Source organism: Ursus maritimus, unplaced genomic scaffold (genome assembly GCF_017311325.1).
Source record: "Ursus maritimus isolate PB19 unplaced genomic scaffold, ASM1731132v1 scaffold_13, whole genome shotgun sequence".
Lineage (NCBI taxonomy): Eukaryota > Metazoa > Chordata > Mammalia > Carnivora > Ursidae > Ursus > Ursus maritimus.
Window position 1 is genome coordinate 38,097,757 of NW_024423675.1, and position 21,467 is coordinate 38,119,223.

The 21,467-nt window shown below is 41.7% G+C and overlaps 1 protein-coding gene across 2 annotated transcripts in view; it reads left to right on the top strand.

Moving 5' to 3' along the window:
- TMEM200A (transmembrane protein 200A) overlaps nt 1-21,467 on the top strand; it is a 68,022-nt gene that overhangs the window by 17,270 nt on the left and 29,285 nt on the right. The window contains exon 1 of one of the 2 annotated variants that reach the window (XM_040627793.1): nt 8,237-8,370. The exons of the other annotated variant lie outside the window; for it this stretch is intronic. The gene's annotated coding sequence lies outside the window, so the exon portion shown is untranslated. Of the gene's footprint in view, nt 1-8,236; nt 8,371-21,467 lie in introns of those variants that run through there. 2 annotated transcript variants of the gene reach the window in all.

The following is a 21,467-nucleotide window of genomic DNA, read 5'->3' on the forward strand; positions in this document are numbered from 1 at the left end:
TTTTGAAACATCCATGAAGCCATCTTAATGAAATTGAAAGTTGGACAGTTGAACGCCTGGCAGGGGCAAATAGTCTGGTCCCCGCAGCCCTCAGGACTCAGCCATCGGAACTCGTCATAACCAGACCGTGCTTTCTGGTCTCTCTGAGGGTATTAATCAATCAATTATGAGCTGTCGTGCTCGAAACCCAGTAAGTGACCTCAGTTCTAATTTTTAGTGATTTAGTAAATCGCATTTGGTTGGGATAGAGATAAAAATGAACTTCAGAAAGTCGTGAATACTGTCTTTACTACGAGTACCAATGATTATTTTCCCCTTTTTAAAATTTTCTGAACAGTTCTGTTAAATATTAAAACTTTGAGGGCCCATGGACCCAAGGTAGTGTAGAGGAATCATTTATTCATATAATCTGAAAAAAAAGAAGAAATCACTTTTTAAGTACTTTCTGACTGTTATTAGTTGTTTTTATCAGTTTTATATAAAATAAGTGGACCCTTTCAGAATGTATTTCTTTTAGTTAATATTGGTCATGTTACTGAAGTTTTGGTAAGTATTTCTAAAAGCTGCACGATGTTCTGTTACCTATGTTTTTATCTATATATATATTTATTGTTTTTCAAGGTGTTATTTTTTTTTAAGTAATCTCTACGCCCCATGTGGGGCTTGAACTTACAACCCCGAGATCAAGAGTCGCCCGTTCCACTGACTGAGCCAGCCAGGCGCCCCTGTTACCTGCGTTTTTAAATTATAGTTTTTAATTAATAAACAAGGCAGTATTAATTCTTGTGACATTTAGAGCTTTCCTTTGCAATTTCCTTGATTCAGGAAAGAAAAGCACGTTTCCCAGATGTCTCATTGGATATTTTGGCATTTTTCTCAAGCTTCACTCTTGAAGTGATGACCAGATCACACCGAAGTGGACTTGTCAGGGGGCAGATGACTCTCCCCTGAATTTTTCTGATGGCGTCTTTTTCTGTTGCTCTTGTTAGAAGCTTTAGAGCGTCAGACAGTTTACGATTATTTTTGCTTTTTCTCTCATATCACAAATGTGTACATTTGGAGTACATTTACTTATTGTCTTTTTGCAAAAGGACTTCTATCACAGCCTCTCATCCAGTGTTAGAAACATGAGAAAACCAGTCATTTTTAATATAATCTTTTGAATATAAATATAGAAGAAAGCAGAAGAAAAACAGTCTTCATCTAGGAAGGGGGTTTGCATTGTGAACATGGCGCTCCATGCATGTGCTTTTGGGGCATTCTAAGCTACGGAGATCACAATAATAAATCTTTAACGTCTTGGCTCCTAGAGCCCCCGCAAGGAAGGAGGAGGGCCAGGGCTCCCTGCCAGGTGCCTTGCGCTGGAGGTGAGTGGAGAAACAGCCCGGGGCCCTGGGAGGGCTCATCAGCTTTTTACAGCCATTTTTATCATCTGTTTGTTCTTCCAGTGATCTCACAGCATTTGTTTACATTCTAAACAGAGTTTATTGTTGGGGATTTGTCAGACTATTTCTCCTGTTAACCTTATAACAGCAAACAGTTGTCTTACTTTGCCAAATCACAGCTCCTCCAATAAATAATTTTAATGGAAAGTAAAGATAGGTCGCTACCCTGGTTAAACACTCACCATAAAAATCAGTTTATAGATCATTTTGTGGAGGAAGCTGTTTAACAGGATTGCTTCTGATTCCTCCTGTTCTTTCAGCGCCACCGAAATCCCCCAAAGACGACGCCAATGAGAAGCTCATTGGCTAAAAAGAAAATTAATTTCTTTGCACTTCTTTAAAGTGACATGATGTTCCAGTTGGAGGAAAAGAAGGTTTATAACCTTGCAACCTGTGATGTCGCATGCCATTTTGCTTTTAGAAAACACTTTTCCAGGAGTCCAAGCCATCAACCAACCCATAGCTATGTAATCTCCCATGACTGGAAATGAACTATGATAAGAATTTTCGGGTAAGTTTTTAGGGGCCACCTTTGGCCCTCCGGCCATGCTTTGAAATGCAAAATGCACCTTGAGAAAATTATCCTTTCATGGAAGAAGAGACTCCCCCCTTTTTTTCCTGAAATTTTACTGATATTCTGGGGGAAAATTGTGTATTTGCGAGGCGAGAGCTCTTAAACTTGAATTATCTGGCGTTTTCCGGTATTCTTTATTTCACTTAGGTGTCTGTGTCTGGGTTTATACAACTGATGTGCCGTCGTCGGGAAAAGTATCTGAAGTACTGGAAGAGCTTTCTGGTTTCCATTCTCTCGGCTCCTCCCAGCCCCATCCCAGAAAGGGAGATGATCTCTAACAAAGTAAAACAGGAGCCCAGGCCGGGACTGGTCCCGTGCAGTGAAGCTCTGGGGAAGGCTTAGCAGGACAGGGGAGAGACCTCGTGTCGCAGCTCTTGCGGGCTGTGAAGTCTCTGTGGGAAGGAGTAGCAGCTCCGTTTGCTGGGACAGAGCTGAACACTGAGCTCCTGATTGTCAGAGTGACTGTAATTGCCTACTGGTGCCCCTTCCACGGTTTCCTTTTAGAGTTACTGAAGGCAACTGTGTGATGTCAGCCAGAAATACTGGCACATGGGAATGGAAGCAAACCTTGGGTCTTTAAAAGCTCTTCTAGGTGATTAGCACTGAAATATTTTTTCACCAAAAAAAAAAAAAGAAAGAAAAAGAAAAAAAAGAAAGAAAAAAGAAAAGAAACCAGTAAAAAATGTAATCCCAACAGATAACGTTAGAATATCCTCTGATAAAACAGAGTTGCTTTGCATGACAATGCTGTTATTTTAAAACTGTGTCAAAGGCAATATTCCTATTTCCTCACCCCCAGCCTTGGAAAGCCAGGTCCTTTTCTAGATAACCCTGCCATATTCCCAGGCACTCCCCCTCGGAGAACGTATTTCTAAGCCTGATCCCTTTCCGTGTGGTGAGGCGGTCACACAGCACAGCTCATTCGTCAGTAATCCCTTAATGCTATTAAAGTGAGTGGGTGGCAGAGGGCCCTTCCTTAATTATCAATTCTAAGAGGATTTGGCCCCTAAGAGCCTCTGGAGCGTATCATTTTGTGACAGTGTGCCTGTCTTACTCGAAGGTGGTAGGTAGACGCTGAGATGCTTGAAGAGAAACACGAGGGATGACCTGTCTGTGACGGTCCCCCAGGCCTCTTGTGTTTATAATAAAAGTAATATAGTGATATTAAAGGACTTTGGGGAAGCTCCCATAATTCCTCTGTAGCAGAACGAATGTTTTTGTCTGGATAGTTTTTGGAAGGGTGGGAAAACCGTATCTTTTGAGTGCAGTCATGTGGACTTGACCACATGGCTTCTCAGGTTTGTTTGCAACTGATTGAGTCAAGGGGACTTAAATCTGTAGAAGGAATTCTAGACTGAAATCATGACACAGTCTCCTTACCCATCACTATCTTTCCCTGAAATTATCATACATGTGACAACTGGACTTTAGGTTTAAACTGACTAGGCTAGTTTAGAGCCCTGTCCCATTTCTGGTTTTTTTTTTTTTTTTGTTGTTGTTGTTGTTTTGTTTTTTTCTCTTTGGGAAGTCCTTTTCTAAGTCCTTTTGTGAAGATAGGAAAGAACACAAAAATGGGAGGTAATCCAATGTCTTAGAGCACTGAGAGTTTACAGTCAGTTTCTGCTTCATGGGCAGAAGATTTCATAATGGCTAGTATGGGAGTGGAAGGGAGAATGGCAAGGAACACTCTGGAAAGAGGAGAGTAAAATTCTAAAATTCAGTAATAAGTTGATTACACTATCCAGTAGTGGAGACCCTTTGGCGATTATGTCCACTTCAGCCGTCTACGTATCAAGAAGGAAGTGAAGACGTTGAAGTTTTAGATGAGCAACAAGGCTTGATTCAGAAGTTGGAAAGTGTGAAAGGATTCTGGAGGCTAGAAGGCTTACATTAACGGTTTTCGAATGTGTAAGAATCAGGTATCTTCCTCCTTTGGAAGAAGACAATTTAAAAGGAAATGTGCTTAAACGACAACATTAGGAGATTATCTAAATATAGATGCTTTCCAAACTAAGTTGATAACCCCCAGAATGAATTCTCAAGAGAGGTAATATACCCGTCCTTGGAGAAAATGGGACCTCTCCTAGGGGTGGAATAACTCAATGCTTAGGCAAGTTCTGTTTCTGCTAATGTGATTGATATGTGTATTCTTGCTTACGTACGTTTTCATTCTTGTGTAGTATTTTATAGTCAGAATTCATGTATCTTTATTGCTTCTATTTCTGAGAAGATGATTGATTCTTTTAGTGAGTGTCATGATTCGGTGATCATGCTTTCTCAATCTTGTCACCAGAAACAATGACTATTAATTTTTATGTCTGTAAGTAGATACCTGATTTTTAAAATAATTCTAATACTTAAAAAACACATGCATCCCTCAATTATAAACACTACAATTACCAAGACTGAAAAAAGAAAGCATTTGCATGTCCTTACTGGAAACATGTTTATTGCGGTTTATGTGAACTACGCCAGCCACTGCAGGTAAAGGCGCTTATAAAACCATTTAACTCATGGCACTCAGCATATCACTACATGGCAATAATTTTTTTAAGTTATGTTATTTTAAGTCATCTCCACAGCCAATGTGGGGCTCAGACCCACAACTCTGAGATCAAGAGTCACATGTTCCATCGACTGAGCTAGCCAGGCTCCCCTAGATGGCAGTAATTTTAACAGTAATCATTATGCTTAAGGAAAAGACAGGCAAACTTATTTTTTTAAAAAAATCCATGATTCATCTGATAAAGATGTATTCGTATAAATATAAAATGTGAAACATTTTATATAAAAATAAAATAGATATAATATGAAAATACTACTATATTCCAGTTAGATAATTAGGTAAATCAATGATACTTCCACTGCCTCTCAACAAATTAGGAACTTAGAATAAATTGTAGGTTAGATTGTAGATTGTTGGATTTGGAGAGTCCTTTGATTTGTACAAATGAAGAAACAAAGATTTACAGTTGCCACTCAGTCATGCAGCAAGACTTGGAGAAGCCGGAACAAGGTGGGGGCCGTCTCCTGGTTCTCAGCCCAGGGCATGTTCCACTGTCCAGATGCCACGTGTAGATTTTGAGAAGGGCAGTGAAGGCACCTGCTGGGAATAATGATGAGAAGGAAAGATATTTCAGTGTTTGCACCATTAGGGGAAGAGAGGCATGAGCCTGTAGAAAATATTTAGGAAGATCTAGGACCAGGAACTCTACATCACCAAGCCAACACCCCTGTCCGGGACTCCCGTGAAAGGTAGCCATTTCCAGTGTAAAGGACTGTGTGACATAAATACTACTTTAGAACTTGAATTTTGTCTTTCTTTGTAGGAAACGTCTAACATTTGCTAGTGTGTACTCTGTGTACTTTGCTAGGTACTTTGTTCATGCCTTCTCATTTGATTCTCACTGTAGCCTGAGAGGTAATAATTCTCCATCTAAGAATATTCTAGAAAAATGAAGGAACTTACCCTTGGTTGCTTACCAGGTAAGGGAGTTGTCACTAGAGCTTTTGCTTTTTGACATTCATGTTGCTTCCCTCAATCCACAACTCTATCAACATATAAGAAAAAAAAATGAGAAAAAAAGGTATTATAAACTTGAAAGTGATACACAGGGTTCATATAGATCCCAGGGCCCTCCGAATCAAAGATGTTTAACATGATAGGGGAAAGCAATGATAAAAATCTTTACAGTTTTAAGAAACCATTAATTTTAGATACAGAAGCTCACAAGCCAGGGGCGCCTGGGTGGCTCAGTCGTTAAGCGTCTGCCTTCAGCCCAGGGCTCAGTGATCCCGCCATTCTGGGATCGAGCCCCGCATCAGGCTCCTCCGCTGGGAGCCTGCTTCTTCCTCCCACTACCCCTGCTTGTGTTCCCTCTCTCGCTGGCTGTCTCTCCCTCTGTCAAATGAATAAATAAAATCTTAAAAAAAAAAAAAAAAGCAGCTCACAAGCCAGATTTTAATACCATCAGTTGATTCTGATGATTCACTGATTTTCAGATCTCAAAAATTTAAACAGTTCTGAGTAAAATTTCCAGGTCGGTTGTACTTAGGAAAGGATGTAAGTTCAGTATTCCATGGGCTGATTTCATTACATGGGCTCCCATTGTTACAATGAAGCTACAGGGTCTCCCCCCAATTCTTCATTAATACCTATTACTTAAGAACTATAAAGATTGCCTTATGAAAACGGCTCGTCCTGACACTTAAGGGTTACTAATAAACATCATTCTGCTTCCAAGGGCATTAAGCACTTGTCAAGAACGGCCAGAAATACGTATTTTGGATTTTTGGATGTTCTAGTCAACTCCGAGTTGCTCTAAATGCTTTATCACTTTTCAGAAAGTACAACAAATGAAATGTGTGACAAGCCCCTGAACTATTTTTGAGTATAATCTTTCTTTGATTAAAAAATCTCATGTCTTGATAGACGTGAGTATAAATCTTATGGTTTTATTTATTTTATCTCTGTTGTTTGGATCCTGGAGAAATGATATATTATTGAACCTCCCAGTCATGTAATTTTAACCAAGAAGCATTCTGAAGTTCTTAACTGTAGCTGCAGAGCAAATTGGAATGTGTCACATTTTGGTGAAATGACCAGCCCCGATGACCATGTCATGCAAAGGTGGCCCACGTTATGTAGGGTGCTGTCATGCAGAGGGCAGGGGGAGCGCAAGTGAGCCATTCAGAGCATCTCTGCCACTTTCTCCGTGGTCTGAAGTAACGTCTTGAATCTCTGTAAGCTGTGTCTGAATTTACAGAGCAAGATGACTATTAACTAGTTCATAGGATCGCTGTGAGGTTTAAATAGCGAAGTATATGAGAAAGCTTGACAAGAATTAGTATTCTTCATACACTTAGAGGGACAAACTCTATCTTTCTTATGCATATCTCTCCCACACATAGCAAGGAGAATGCATTGCATGCAGTAGATGCTTAATGAATGCTGATAATAGATTGGGGACTATGAAAAACAGTACTGCCCAGTAAGGAGCAGATGTCCACTAACATCAGATGTTGCCTCACTGCCGGCATATTCCTTCTTCTGGAGTCGGCTCCGGTGTTGGCGGGGCTGCTCTGCTCTTCCAGGGCAGCCTTGAGTGTTTGAGCTCCTCTGCCCTGGTCTTTCGGGCTCTCCTTCATTACAGCAGGATTTCTCAACATCCACACTAGCGACAACGAGGCCCAGATAATTCTTTGTTGTGGGAGATCACCTGTGCGGGGTTTTTGTGTTTTTTTTAAAGCTTTTATTTATTTATTTGAGAGAGAAAGCGAGAGGCAGAGCACGAGCAGAGGAGGATGGGCAGAGGGAGAGAGAGCAGGGAGCCCCACACAGGGCTCAGTCCCAGAACCCCGGGATCATGACCTGAGCCGAAGATATGCTTAAGCGACTGAGCCAACCAGGCGCCCCCATCCCGTGCATTTTAAGATGTTTAGCCTCTACTTACTAGATGCCAGTAAACATCCCTCTCCAATTTTTGTTACAAATTTATCGTAACAATAAAAATGTCTCCAGACATTGCCTCTTGTCCTCTGGGCACGGGGCTGCCCCAGGTCGAACACTACTGTCTACAGCAGACATACGGCATTCCGTGCTTTGTCACCTGATAATCGGTTTGCCTGTGCCCTTCCCCCCTAGCCGGCCACCCCTATGGCAGCACTGTGCCTTTCTCTGAGCCACCATCCCCACACTGGTAGAAGAGCAACAAATATAGAAGGAGGAAAAAGAAAAGATACCTAGAGAAGGAGAAACGGTTATAATAATTGTGTTGCCCCATTATGTGTAGTGGATTTTTGTTTTTTGGGGGGACGAAAAGGGCAAGGACTCACCATCACCTGAAGTCTCTTTTCCTGAAACCATTAATGTCACCACCTTCTTTTCAGATCTTACTCTCCTCTATGCCCTGATCATTGACAGAATTGGGTAGTGTGTCTACTCAGAGTAGATGTTAATCTGGGATTGGATACTTGAAATTTTAGGCTTCAAAGTCCAGGCAGAGATTAAAGACACCTCTCTCTCTCCCTTAAACCCTGGAACACCTTCCACAGCTGAACTCCAACCACCCCTTCCCTGAAGACCCCCAAATGTGTCTCTAGCTTAGAACCTCTCTATTAATCCCAGAATCACACTTTCTAGCCCCTGGAGAGCTCCTCTTGTGTATTTCACAAGCTCCGAGACCAGAAACCTGGTGTGACTAGGACTAAACTCCTCATGTTCCTTCCTTGCTCCTTTTCAGCTTCCTTCAGGATTCTTCCTCCCGGGGAGCAAAGCCGCCCCAGCCCTAGTGCAGGGAGCTGGAGTCAGAACCTTCCTCTGCCACTTGATGACTCAGTGACCTTCTGCAGGTGATTTCTCATCTTGTTGCCTCATTTTCTTCATCTGTCAGATGGATATTGATCTCCCAGAGCTGTTGGGAAGATTACATTAGATAATGTATGCAAATTGCTTAAATGAAATAATGCATGTAAATCAGCGAGGGAAAAAAAAATGCCTGTTCTGCTTAACAAATGGTAGATGCTGTTATTGTTGAAAAAGATGCTTTAAGCAGGCTTTTGACCCCAGTTTCACCTTCAGTCCATCTGTCTGTTGCCTGGTCCCTGGACACACAGATTCCTGTGTTTGCCATTACTTTCATAATGAGGGTTAGCCTTCAGCCTGATGTAGATGGCCCTTTGTGACCTGCCTCCTGCTTACCTGTCCGTCTCACCATGGATAGCATCCTGACATGTTGAACAGCCCAGATCCCAACATGCCAGCCCCTCATACTTCCATGCCTCTATGCCGTCTGTTCCCTCTTCCTTGTTTTCTTTTCTCTTCTTCATTGAACTAACATCTCCTCTTTAAGACAAAGCACCATCATCTCTTCATCTTAGAAGCAGTCCTTGGTCACCCTCCACTGAGATCATTGTTGCACCGTGTTCCTGTTACCACGCTAACACTCTGTGCTTGCGTATCTTCTGGCACTTACCATGTGTAACTTACGTTTCTTGATTGTGTCCCTCACTAAGCTGTGAATTTTTGACATCACATTCATTTTGGTTTCCTGGTCATTTTGGTTTTCTATGATGAGTAACCCATTTCTTGACATGTAGTAGATGTGTAATAACTATTCATGATCAAATAAGGCTAGGATTCCATAAGATTGAATCAGGCAGCATAGACAGAAAAATGTAGAACAGTTGAGTCAGAATGAGTTGATGGAATTAACCAGCAAAAATTAGGAACAAAGAAACCATGCAGGTATCTTTATTGGATAGAAACAGGAGATCCACAGATACAGACTCTAAAACAGAATCTTAAAGCTGGGACCGAGTAAGAAGTCCTAGCTGAGTAAGTTAATCTGTAATGGCAGAAGGAGAAATACCAAGGGGTCCGGTATTAAGGCCTCCTACCTCCTTTTATTGCCCCTGACTTCAAGGAACTAGATCTCATGACAGAGAAACAACAAAAGAAAAAAATAAATCAATTCTTCTAAGAGAGTGCTATTTGAAAAGGTACGTACCTCGTGTTAGGGCCATAGAGACAAAATAATTTTTCAACAGATGGAGTCATGTCATTGCCTGGGGACCAGCAATGGCCAACTAAAACATCAGAGGCAGACGTGTGGTGGGTAGATATTTTACATCAGTTTCAAGCTTCCAGTGTCAATAACAGCTTCATGGAAAGAGCCTGATCAAAGATCACATTCAACAGGCCGGGCTGCCTCGGGATCACGTGCCTCAGCTTGCAAAAGGTGCCAGTATTTTGTCATTTTCTACCAAAGCAGTTTTAAACAAGTTTGCTGCTAAAACCAACAGTCTCAAGAGCCCTTTTTTTCAGGAAGATTATTTTCCACGCCCATAATGTTAAGCAGGGAAACATGGCGCCCAGTTTTCTCAGCACTAAGAAGATGACCAGAACATCACTTAGTAACATTACTAACCATTTAACTGACGATTTCTTGGAAGGAATCATATTATTCTGATTAGACAAGGAACATGTTTGTACATTGACCAAATATCGGCTTTTATAAATTACATTTGAAAAATCTCTGACCATGTTTTATCTTTTGAAATCTCATCTCACCTTCTGAAAAAGGCTTTTGCTTTCTTTTCTGATCTTACTGATGGAGAACCACACATAGCTCTCCAATTAGAATAATGAACGAAATTTCCGTTCCCATGATTTGCACAGTGTTTTGTTGTTGAGGCGAAATAGCAATGAATCACAGTCCTGGTTGTGTTTAATGATTCAATAAACCGTACTTGTGAGTCAGTTGTCAGGGTTTGAAGTCAATATTTGTCCATTTCTCAAAACCTTATACCAGCCCCGGAAGATTTGGCTCTTGACTATGCTGTGTCAAAGGAGCCAGCATCTTCCTACACCCAGCCTAGAGTCTGGCAGATTCAAGACCACCTAAAGGGACACACTGAACCGATAGACAAGAAGGAAGCTTTACCAAGGCTCAAGATGATTTTTCCATTTCACAACTCTCCTGTTGAAATCCCCTTCCGTTCCTGCGGAACCGCATAGTTACTTCTGGCAGCAGGTTCCTGCCAGGACCTGGAATGAATCCCCGTAAATACTCAGAGTAGCAGGGGTGGAAGAGGGTTCTTCTCCCCCCACGCTGCTGCTGCTTCTGGCAAAGGTTGGGGTGTTGGCAGGGGCGCCCCACCTCTGCACAGTCTGCTCCGGGAGGCGGGGGATTCCTCTTACTTCCAATTACCAGTTTCTTTACATGTGGGAGGACATTTTTTGGCACATTATCCTCATTTCTTCATGTCTGGCTGACAGTGCCGTTGCTAATTTATTTTTTGGCATCCTGTATGCATTTGTTAAGATGTCAGAAGGTATGTACAAAGTATTGGAGTGAAGGCTGAATTTACATTCTGGAGCTTCTAGTGGGTATGAGATGTTAGAAACTGTCTCTTTGCAACAGAGGTTATAGTGCTGGGTAAATAGAGGACAGTGAGCGTGGTTTACTTGCCTACTTGCAAAAGTCGGAGGACCCTTTAGTGAACATTGAATCGCGAAATCCTAAACTTGTGAGCAGGTAAGGATCTGGAAGTTAGTGTGTGATCTATTCCCAGCTGAGGAAATTGAGGCAAGGCATACTTAAGTGATTAGCCCAAGATCACCCAGCTGGCTTATGCTAGATACTATACTCGAATTCTGGTCTCCTCTCTTCGTTCTGTATTATTTTCACTATATTGTAATGTTTTGCAAGTAGTAGGCACTCAGTGATGTATTAGATACATCAAGGTATCTATCTTCATAGTTCATTCTGCATATGGGAGGGAACAAAATAAGATCTTCTCCCCTTTTCCCCTCCAAAACAATTCTGACTATGGATTGGCTATAATTCTTGCAGCTAGATTGAGCTGCCTGGAAAAGGGGTCACTTCAGTAGATTTCCCCTCTTCCAAGTGGTTGGAACCTTAGTTGAAATGCCAGCCAGCTGAAACATGTCAAAATCAATCTGTAATTTTGGAGGCTTGGAAAAGCAGTTCCAATCGCCAGCCCTGGACAGTCTGTTCTATTCTACTATCTGAAACATTAATAGCAGATTTGTGAAGGCACACTCAGGAAGAACAGATCTCCCAAATTGTTTCTTCAGAGGGAATGATTATGTAAACAACTAATTTGAGTAAAAGTAGCTCAGAGAATATTTTAGGTTCCGGTTGAGAATCTTAAAAGCTCAATTAAGTAATTTTTAAAAAAGCTCTTGTTAAACCTGATATCGGAAAGTAATATACCTTTTAAATAAAAGGTAAATGAAACTACATTTCTGTTCATAACAATTCTAATCCATTGGTTGGATGGAGAAGATTTTGCTGGCAATGATGGTAGAACAGGCTCGCCGCACACCTTGACTGGATGGTGTTATGTATTCAAGAAGGTAACTCGTGCTGGATCCAACTTTGGATTTAAAGCAAATGCTACACGTAATGGCAGTTAAAATATGGAGAGTGTGGTTATCTAAGACAATAATCCTTTTTTGATGGCATTTCTGAAAAGGGCGGGGATACCAAGCTTGTAATGTTCCATCTTCCTCCCTGGAGTAAATTCCAAAATAGTGAGAAGGGACAGTTGATGTCAGAATAATTTTCAAAGAAAAGTATCAAACAGACTTTAGTTATGAACCTGTGTGCATTCTTGATTTCAGCTCAGGTCATTATCTCAGGGTCCTGGGATCTAGCCCTGTGTTGGGTTCTGTGCTCAGCAGGGAGTCTGCTTGGGATTCTGTCTCTCCCTCCCCTTCTCCCCCCTCCCCCCAGCTGGCTTGCACTCTCTCTCTCAAATAAATAAGTAAATCTTTAAAAAAAAGTTATTTAAAAAAAGAAAAAGCTTCGGATACCATTGGAAACCCCCTCCTACCACATCCCAAACTCCACCCTCTTTCTTTGGAAGTAACTGATACCTCGTAAAGCCTTCACGTACCTCGTTTGTACTTTTGCTGTCTATGTTTGTATCTGATTATTTAGATCATTGGATTCTGTATTTTGAAATTTGCATCAATGTTTTCATGTCCCACGTTCCCAACTTTATGGAATAAATGCCTAGAAAGGAAACATTGGGTCTAAGGGTGTACACATTTTTAAATTGGATACGTGTTATGACATTGTTACCCTTCCAGTTATCTTCGCAGGTCCAGTGCTTACTCCACACTTCTCCATCACTACATCTTTTCAATTGTTTTAACTGTGTAAATTTGATAGGTATAAAATGATATGTCATTGCTTTACTTGGCATTTCTTTATTAATAAGGTTGGGCATTTTTCTTTGTGTGTTAATAACCCTTTTCAATTTTTTGTAAATTGCGTGTTCATGTCCTATTTTTCCAATGGGGTACTGTTGGGTTTTTTTAACCATTGATTTCTTTCTTTTTCTTTTCTTTTCCCCCTTCTCCTTCCTCCCTTCCTTCCTTCCTTCCTTCCTTCCTTCCTTCCTTTTTAAAGTAGGCTCTGTGCCCAACCTGGGGTTTGAACTCATGACCCTGAGATTGAGAGTCACTTGATTTACTGACTGAGCCAGCCAGGCACCCCTAACCATTGATTTCTAAGAACTCTTTATATAGTAGGGACAGTATTCCTTTGCCTGTTGTATATGTTGCAACTTTTCTTTGTTTGCAGTTTCTCTTCTAAACTTGACTACAGTGGCTTTGCCATATAAGAATTTTAAATTTTATATATTCATAGCTTCTCTTAAAAAAAACTTAATGGCTTTTGGCTTTCTTACTATGACTAAAATACTCAAAAGAAGGAATTTGTGAAGTGCTTTTATCAGAAAAAAATTCTAACTTGCCATGAGTAATTCATGTAATAAGCAAATGGAACATTATATAAAAATAACATTTCTCAGAATAAATAGGGGGGAAAGTTATACACTTAAAACAATAAAAATAATGAAACTTTAAAGTGAAACACAACAAGCAATTCTCAAGGAATAAAAATTCAGACACTGTGCGCCCAGTGGAGATACTATGACACTGTACATGGAAAATAAGACACAGTTGAGTAAAAAAATGGTAAAAACATGAAGAGACTAAGTAAATCTAAATGAAAGGAATATAAAATCCATAGTCAACTGTTCTATTTACTTATTACTTGAGATTTATGATTAACTGGATAAGATCTGCAAAGGAATGTTTTATTACAGTTAATGAGAGTCGTTTGGGCATCTGTTCAACTTCAACAAAACTTAATTTTTGTGTTTGTTATTCAGTCAACATGTATTGATTACCTGCTGTGTTCTAGAAAATAATTATGGGTGATAATCTTGGCTTACGGGATCGATCCCTATGAAATCATGTATGCCCAACCTATTTTTTTCCTGCAGTATCAACACTGGCCTCTGGTTCAACCTAATACCAGCTTGGCTCATCCTTCTCTCCTCCTGCCTCCTTTCCACCCCACCTCCAGCTGCTGGGTGGAGTCAGGGCCCATTTAACCACCTCAGGATTCCATAGTTCCTTTTTCTCTTCCATAATGTGACCCCATGGAATTAAGCCTCTCTTTTTCTATTTTCAATATTTCCTCTTTCCCTTTGGTTCTTGTTTCTTTAGCATATCACATAACCAAGATTTTTCAAAATATATAGATTTTATTGTGAACTACACTGCAAAAGCAAAAGAGAAATCTATGCCGTGTGCAGTTCAAACATCTCATCACAACCTTGAGGAATTCTATAAATCCTGGGTTTATAATTTGCTTAACTTTACAAGGATTTGATATACAAGATTTATTAAGATGTGTTACATGAAGTGAAGCACCCTCTCTTCTATTAGAAATTGTATTTTTATTTATTTATTTATTTATTTATTTATTTATTTAATTTTTTTTTTTAAAGATTTTATTTATTTATTCGACAGAGATAGAGACAGCCAGCAGAGAGGGAACACAAGCAGGGGGAGTGGGAGAGGAAGAAGCAGGCTCATAGCAGAGGAGCCTGATGTGGGGCTCGATCCCATAATGCCGGGATCACGCCCTGAGCCGAAGGCAGACGCTTAACCTCTGTGCCACCCAGGCGCCCCAGAAACTGTATTTTTATAATCACTTTTTAAGTTATTGTGAAAATACTGCCGATTCAGCTTCCCTAGTTGTAAGCAAGAGCGCTTTTCACGTCACTTATCTATCCTCTCATGGCACTTCTTCCATTAAGTTTTGCATCTTAATCCTATCGACCACCCCCCATCCTTCACATCTGCAGTGTCTTCATTTCGTATTATTTCAGTCATGGGCAACACTACTTCTCCTTCTATATCTCAGTGCAGCCACGCCAGGTAAAAACACTTGGGAGAAGCACATTAGTGGAAAGTTCTGTCTTGGGCTCCTCACATTAATGGTCCCGTCAGTTCTGAGGGATAAATGACATATGGCTGCCTTAGTGATCACTAATTATTAATTCAAACTCTGTTGATAAATGTGACAGAAATTCACAAGAATGTTATATAACTACTTTTCGACGACAGCAGCTCACAGATTTCCTTTCCAGTTGTTCAGACAGAATGAATGACCAGTGAAGATGCCACTTTCATAGCAGGGAAACTCTAGATACTGTAATGATGAATTCTTCCTGATTATTGTGATTATTTCATAACCTGTGTCCAGAAATAGTCCTCTCTTTTTAACACCAAGGAAATTTTTCCTGCTGATTTACATTAGTGATCGTTTATATAATCAGAACATTATTGGAAGAAGCAAATTACATGTTTAAAATTGCAGAATTTTTTTAAAAGATTTTATTTATTTGAGAGAGAGAGTGCCTGCGAGCAGTGGGGAACAGCAGAGGGAGAGGGACAAGCAGACTCCATGCCAAGGGTGGAGCCCGATGTGGGGCTCAACCTCATGACCTGAGCAGAAATCAAGACTTGGATGCTTAACCTAGATGGAGCCAACAGGTGCCCCTAAAATTACAGAATTTTGAATGAGAAATATATCATCTTTGCTAACTTGTATTTTTAAGTGAGAGGACATGGTTGATTCATCTTATGGTTTTTGCGTGAAATCCTTCTTATTTCAGAAACTTTTCAGAGATGCTTTTACTGCTGAAATGCACTCCCACCATAGTTTTTTTGATTTCTTCTTACAGTTCATTTTCCATTAGTTGACTTTATATCATGGTAGAAGAGTCCTTCTAACTGAAGTGAGAAATGATGTGCATTCATGTCCTTGTGCCCAGCCCCTCACCTCTGACCGCCGGATTGCTCACCGCTACCAGGGAAGATGCCAGGGCTTTGCAGGCTGGTGCCATTAACACGTTGTGATTTCCAGCCCGGGTGCACTCTCCGGGCTCCGCAGCCGCCCTCCTGTGCACCGCGGGCCCTCTCCCTGTGCCTGTGCCCACCGCCCACCGCACGTCTCCTCACCCACTGCTTCTAGTCCAGCTGACAGACCTGCGATGGTTAAGCCCTCCATGGACCATCACCCCTCCACTGCTTGGATGGACCCGTGTGAAGTTGCCATTGTTCACCAGGTTTTGACTCAAAATCAGCAGTTGCATCTACTTCAAGCTAAGACGTGCTTGTGTTCATCCTTTTATCGTTCTCTGGCTTCTCAGAAGAGATGGCCCTCCTCTCCAAGGTGAATTCATCCACTTCAGGAACCCATAAATTCGTTCTCTCCTGGGATCTGCCTCTGTCAGTTACGCGTGTCTTTTCATAGCTTTCATTTCTTACTTTTCACCTTGGCTCCTTTTATTAACATATAATGTAGCCCACCCAGTCTTTTCTGTCTTCATATTTGATTTTTAAAACTATACACAACGTGCCACACCTATAAAGGAGAAATACAAAATATATGCGCAGTGTAAAGGAAAATAGTATAATAAACATCATCTTAAAACTAGGCACTTTCCGATATATTTGAAGCTCTTGCACACTCTTCTCCCTTCTTCCCCCAAGCAATATCCTGAATTTTGTATTATTTTATTCTTTGCTTCTCTTTGTAGTTTAATCACGTTTGTATCTCTTAAGAATCTTCTATTTAGGGGCACCTGGGTGGCTCAATCGATTAGGCATCCGGCTCTTGATTTCAGCTCAGGTCATGATCTCAGGGTCATGAGATCAAGCCCTGCATTGGGCTCCACGCTCAGTGCAGTCTGCTTCTCCCTCTCCCTCTGCTCCTTCCCCCACTCGTGCTCTCTCTTGCTCTCAAATAAATACGTAAATAACATCTTTTTTTATGTAAATTTAATTAGCTAACTTATAGTACCATAAATAATACCTTTAAAAAATTTAAAAAATCTTTTGTTTAGTCTCACATGTTTTTAAACCTAAATAGAATAAAAATGCACATAGTCTCCCGGAGCCACTTTCTTGCCCACTGTTACATTTGTGAGGTGACTATATGTTAACATGTCGTCTTCTCTCATCTGCTTCCCAGTTTCCAGGGCGCACTGCTGTAGACTGTTTTATTATGCACCTGATGCCTAATATCCCGGATTCCAAACAAAATAACTTTACTTCCCAGTTTTTATTCCCTGGAAATAGCTTATTTTGTTTCACTTTGTCAGCCTTGTTGCCAGAAACAAAACTCTTCTGTCTTAAACAGAAAACCAGTGCCCTCTCCTTAATTCTGTGTCCATCTCCAACTACTTCTCTGCCTTTCTCCTTTCCTTCAAGACTGAAAATCTTAGAGTGAGTAGTTCATACGTATGTCTTAGCCTCCCATCCAGGCTGCATTTGACCTCTTGATGGTTGACCTTCGTGTTTTTAAACCTCTCCTTTGGTTTTCTTGATAAAGCTCCTAAGACTGTATATCAGACATGATCTCTGAACTCTCTATCCTCTGTCCTTCTAATTTTTACCTAACAACTGTATTGATGCATTATTAACATGCCGTCTGTAGTCTGCCATTTGTGATAAATGCAGTTTATTCCTTCTACTTGTGGTGGGTATGTAATATGCTCTGCTACCGAGTGTGGACGTACAAAGACTCGTCAGATGTGGTCGGGAAGTTCAGAGCCGTGAGGGGGCAGGCACGGACACCGTATTCCCAGTTCGGTACAAGTGCCCCATTGTATGCAATACTGCAGTGGCCCAAAGGAGGGGGGTGTGAACTCTGATCGCATGGGTCTTAGGACCCCGGGGGGCTCTTTGAAGGATGAATAAAAAGTTACCAGAGGGACACAAGAGGAGCGCATTCCAGGTTGCTACCCAGGGGGGCACCTTTCAAGGGTTTTTCTTCCACTACTGCCGGGGCTGGAGAAGGTCTATGACAAACCTCTTCCCTGTGATTAGTTCTGTCACTGCTTCTGTCTCCACTCTGCTTCCCCTGAGTCTTCTGTTTCTTACCTGCTTTCCATGATTCCTGTCTCTAGGCTCGGGTTGGCGCCAGAACCCAGATTGGATTTGGCAGGTCCTGCAGCTTAGACGGGGCTGGGCAATCAGACACAGAAGGGAAGAGGGGAGCATGAGGAAAGTCAGGGATGCACAAAGGGCATGGGGCACGTGGGGGGGCATGAGCACGTGGGGGGGCATGAGCACGGGTCGGGTGCTAATGGAGAAGAGATGGGAAATAGAATTGACCAGAAAAGCAGTATCCAGATCATGAAAGAACATCTGGGCTTTGCAGCGGGGTTTGGACATTATGTGGGCATGGGGGAAGCTTGAAGGGCTTTCAAGGAGCGGAGTACATGAAAAGATGTGTGTCGGGTAATCTATGCATAATGTTTAGCTGGTTTTCTTGTTTCTCCATGGAAGCTGTGGATGAGGACACCACTCCCATCTCCCTTCAAAGAGAAGCTGTGGGTGGGAGTGGTCGGCCTGCAGGTGTCATAACATTCCCACAGGGCCTCCCCTCCCTGGGCTGCTCCCCGGTGATGACTGAGTGTGGCAGGGTGCTGCCGGACCCATTCTCCCCAACGCGGGACTCGTCTAGTGGGCAGCCTTTGCTCGAGGCTGTGCTGGCAGAGACATTCTCAGAGCCGCTTTTGATGCTTCTTCTTTCCCTCTTTCCTTTCATGGGGGCCCAGGGTTTATGGTGGTCTGAAGCTCTCTCCACCTGTTCTGAGCCCTCCCCACTCTCTCTGTCCCAGGGGTTCCCCCCAGTAAGCGCTTAGATTTCTAATTACATCTTGACCTCTGCTTCCCGTAGGACATGAGCCGACACTTGAGGCTTCAAAGTCTATTTTTAAGTTTCAGTATATGTCTTTAGGTGGTTATTTATGTTTTACTCCCTGAGCTAGCTGCTTCCCTTTATATGAAATACACTGTGGTATGAAGTGAGAAGTAATCTTTACGTTTTCTCGGGAGAGGCTGGACTCCCGGGAGAGCCGGGCTTCTCTGCCTGGCTTCTGACGGGCTTCCGGAGGACCGGGCCAAAGCTGCGGCCTTGCTTGGCGCTGCCTGGTCAGGGTTTCCCACATCCCATCATGGCTGCCCTGGCTCACGTTCAGAGAGTTCATGGACAGGAAATGCTTCAGACAGATAGGATTTTTTCCCTGCCTGTCGTTCTTATAGAGTATTTTGATATCTCATGACGAGCAGGTGGTTAGATCAAAGAGGAAGATAATTCAGCATCTTAAAAAGCCTGTGACCTAGCATTTGGGGGGACAGGATTAATTAGAGCAAACTACCGGGTGGATTTTGAGGCAGTGTGTCCTCTGTGACGTGTTGTGCCTTATGTATGAAAGGCACTTCCTCACTCTCTCTTTTTAATACATGTTTAAATGAATCTTGCGTAAGTGTTTCAGTGAATCATGTTCTTGAAGTAAGCTATCAGAAAAGTTTGGAAGTTAATTTTTAGTTTTTAGAAGGTCTGTCGTATTTATTGTAGTTTTTGTAATAGGGCTAACAGCAAAATTCTATGCTCCATTTATTTAAAATAAAATGCTAAGTTGATTGTGATGATTTTTGAAACCAAAATGGGTGTGTTTGAGTTAAGTTGTGGAGTTGAGCCTTATCTAATCTCCTGGGCCAACTTTCAGGTGTTCCTGTGGTTGAACTCCTTTGTAAGTTCTCTGTGAGTGGGAGTTCCGTTGTGGTCCAGGATTTAGAGAGCGACGGAGGACAACCTTCTGGTTTGGGCTGCCCTGCGTTGTTCTCATGTTACACGTTAGAGTCTCTTCAGTAGGAGACAGCTAAAAGGCCAACAGAGATTCAAATGGATTCAGAATCTGTGGAGTGATAAGATGTTAAATGCCTTTAACATGAACTTTTCCATTAAAAAAAAAACACATTTTTTTAAGTCCAAATGATCTAATTATAATTGTGGACGTTTTCTAGTAAATTTTCATTAAAAGAGAATACATAGTATGTTGCCGAGACGTGAAAAGAACCATGTAAAGACAAATCTCCTATTGCTGTGATATTGTCTAACGGTGCTAGGAAGTCTATTTGGTGAAAGGATTTCATGCGATATCGTGATTTTGCGGTATTTAGAACCCGCGCACAAATGTGACCTTGCTCCCGTTCAGGGCGCCAGATGATTATCAGCGAACATGACAAGAATGAGTACTTCAAAAGCCCAAGTGAAATGTTAATGAACTTATGTCTTCATTCTGATGAGATTGAATTTGGGGGGTGCATGACCGTCTTATTTAATTAATACTAAGTTATCAGCGTTGTCGGAGTTGTGGGGAAACCACAGTGGCATGTAGAGTGGCTACCGCAGGGAGGCTGTCTGTGTCCAGTAGAAGTTTGGGGACATCAGTATGGCATCTCACGTTGGCATTAGAGATTTGTTTCAAACCAGTAATTGATCGTGTTTGATGGGAATGAGTACATGGGGTGCGAAGGCAAATCAATGCCATTTTTTAAAGTGTATATTTTTCTTAAACCTCATGCCTATGGAAATTTTGCAAATATAGGAAAAGAACTTTAAACCGCTTGAAAATAACTTGTTGGCACGAGTTAGTGTGTGGGTACGTTAGCGTGCATGTCTTACAAAGACATTCTCTACATAACTACAATACAACCACCAAACCCAAAACTTTAATATCGCTACATTACTACCGTCTAATCCTCAGACCCCATTCAAGTTTTGCCAGGTGTCCCAATAATGTCTTTTATAACGAAAGGATCCAGTCCAGAATCACGTGTCGAATTCAGTGGTCATACCCCTTTTTCTTCTTCAATCTGGAATGTTTCTTGTCTGTCCTAGACTTTCATGATCTTGAAAGTCCAGTTTTGTAGAATGTCCTTCAGTGCGGGTTCGACTGATGATGCTTCCTTGTTCTTAGATTCAGGTTGGGCAGGAGTATCACAGAAGTGGTTGTTGGGGAGGAAAACAACTTTTCCTCGAACCTCTTCGGTGCAGTATATGGAGGCCTGCAAATTAAACTGACAAAAACACGTTAGTAAGAGGAAAGAAAAACAGATTTAATTAACTGCATATGCAGAGGAGTTCACAAATGTAACTAAAGTAGTAAGATTTGAGACTCATGTGCCATCTTAATAAGGAACAGGGAGGGCCAGACGGGTACTTCTGGGAGAACAAATGACTTTTTAGAAGGAAAGTGCAGAGAAAGGACACTTATGGAAAAACAAATGACTCTTTGAAACGGTAAATGGGCCCTTAGGAAACTAGATGGGAGATAGGATGGTTTTGCGACAGTATCAGTCCGGGTGTGGTGCCAGCTTCTCTCTCTGAAAGAGAAGATTGGAGTTGTTCCCAGAGATGGGATTTATGACAATTGAATTTTTTTTTAAGCTCTTTTGGGAGCCTCTGCTTTTAGGCAGATAAGGGATTTCAGGAACTCAAAATGCCTGTATCTTTAAATAATTTTTTTTTTAAAGATTTTATTTATTTATTTGACAAAGAGAGACAGCCAACGAGAGAGGGAACACAAGCAGGGGGAGGGGGAGAGGAAGAAGCAGGCTCCCAGCGGAAGAGCCTGACGTGGGGCTCGATCCCAGAACGCCGGGATCACGCCCTGAGCCGAAGGCAGACGCTTAACGCCTGCGCCACCCAGGCGCCCCGTGTATCTTTAAATAATTTTTATGCTACAGTGGCTTATTCTGG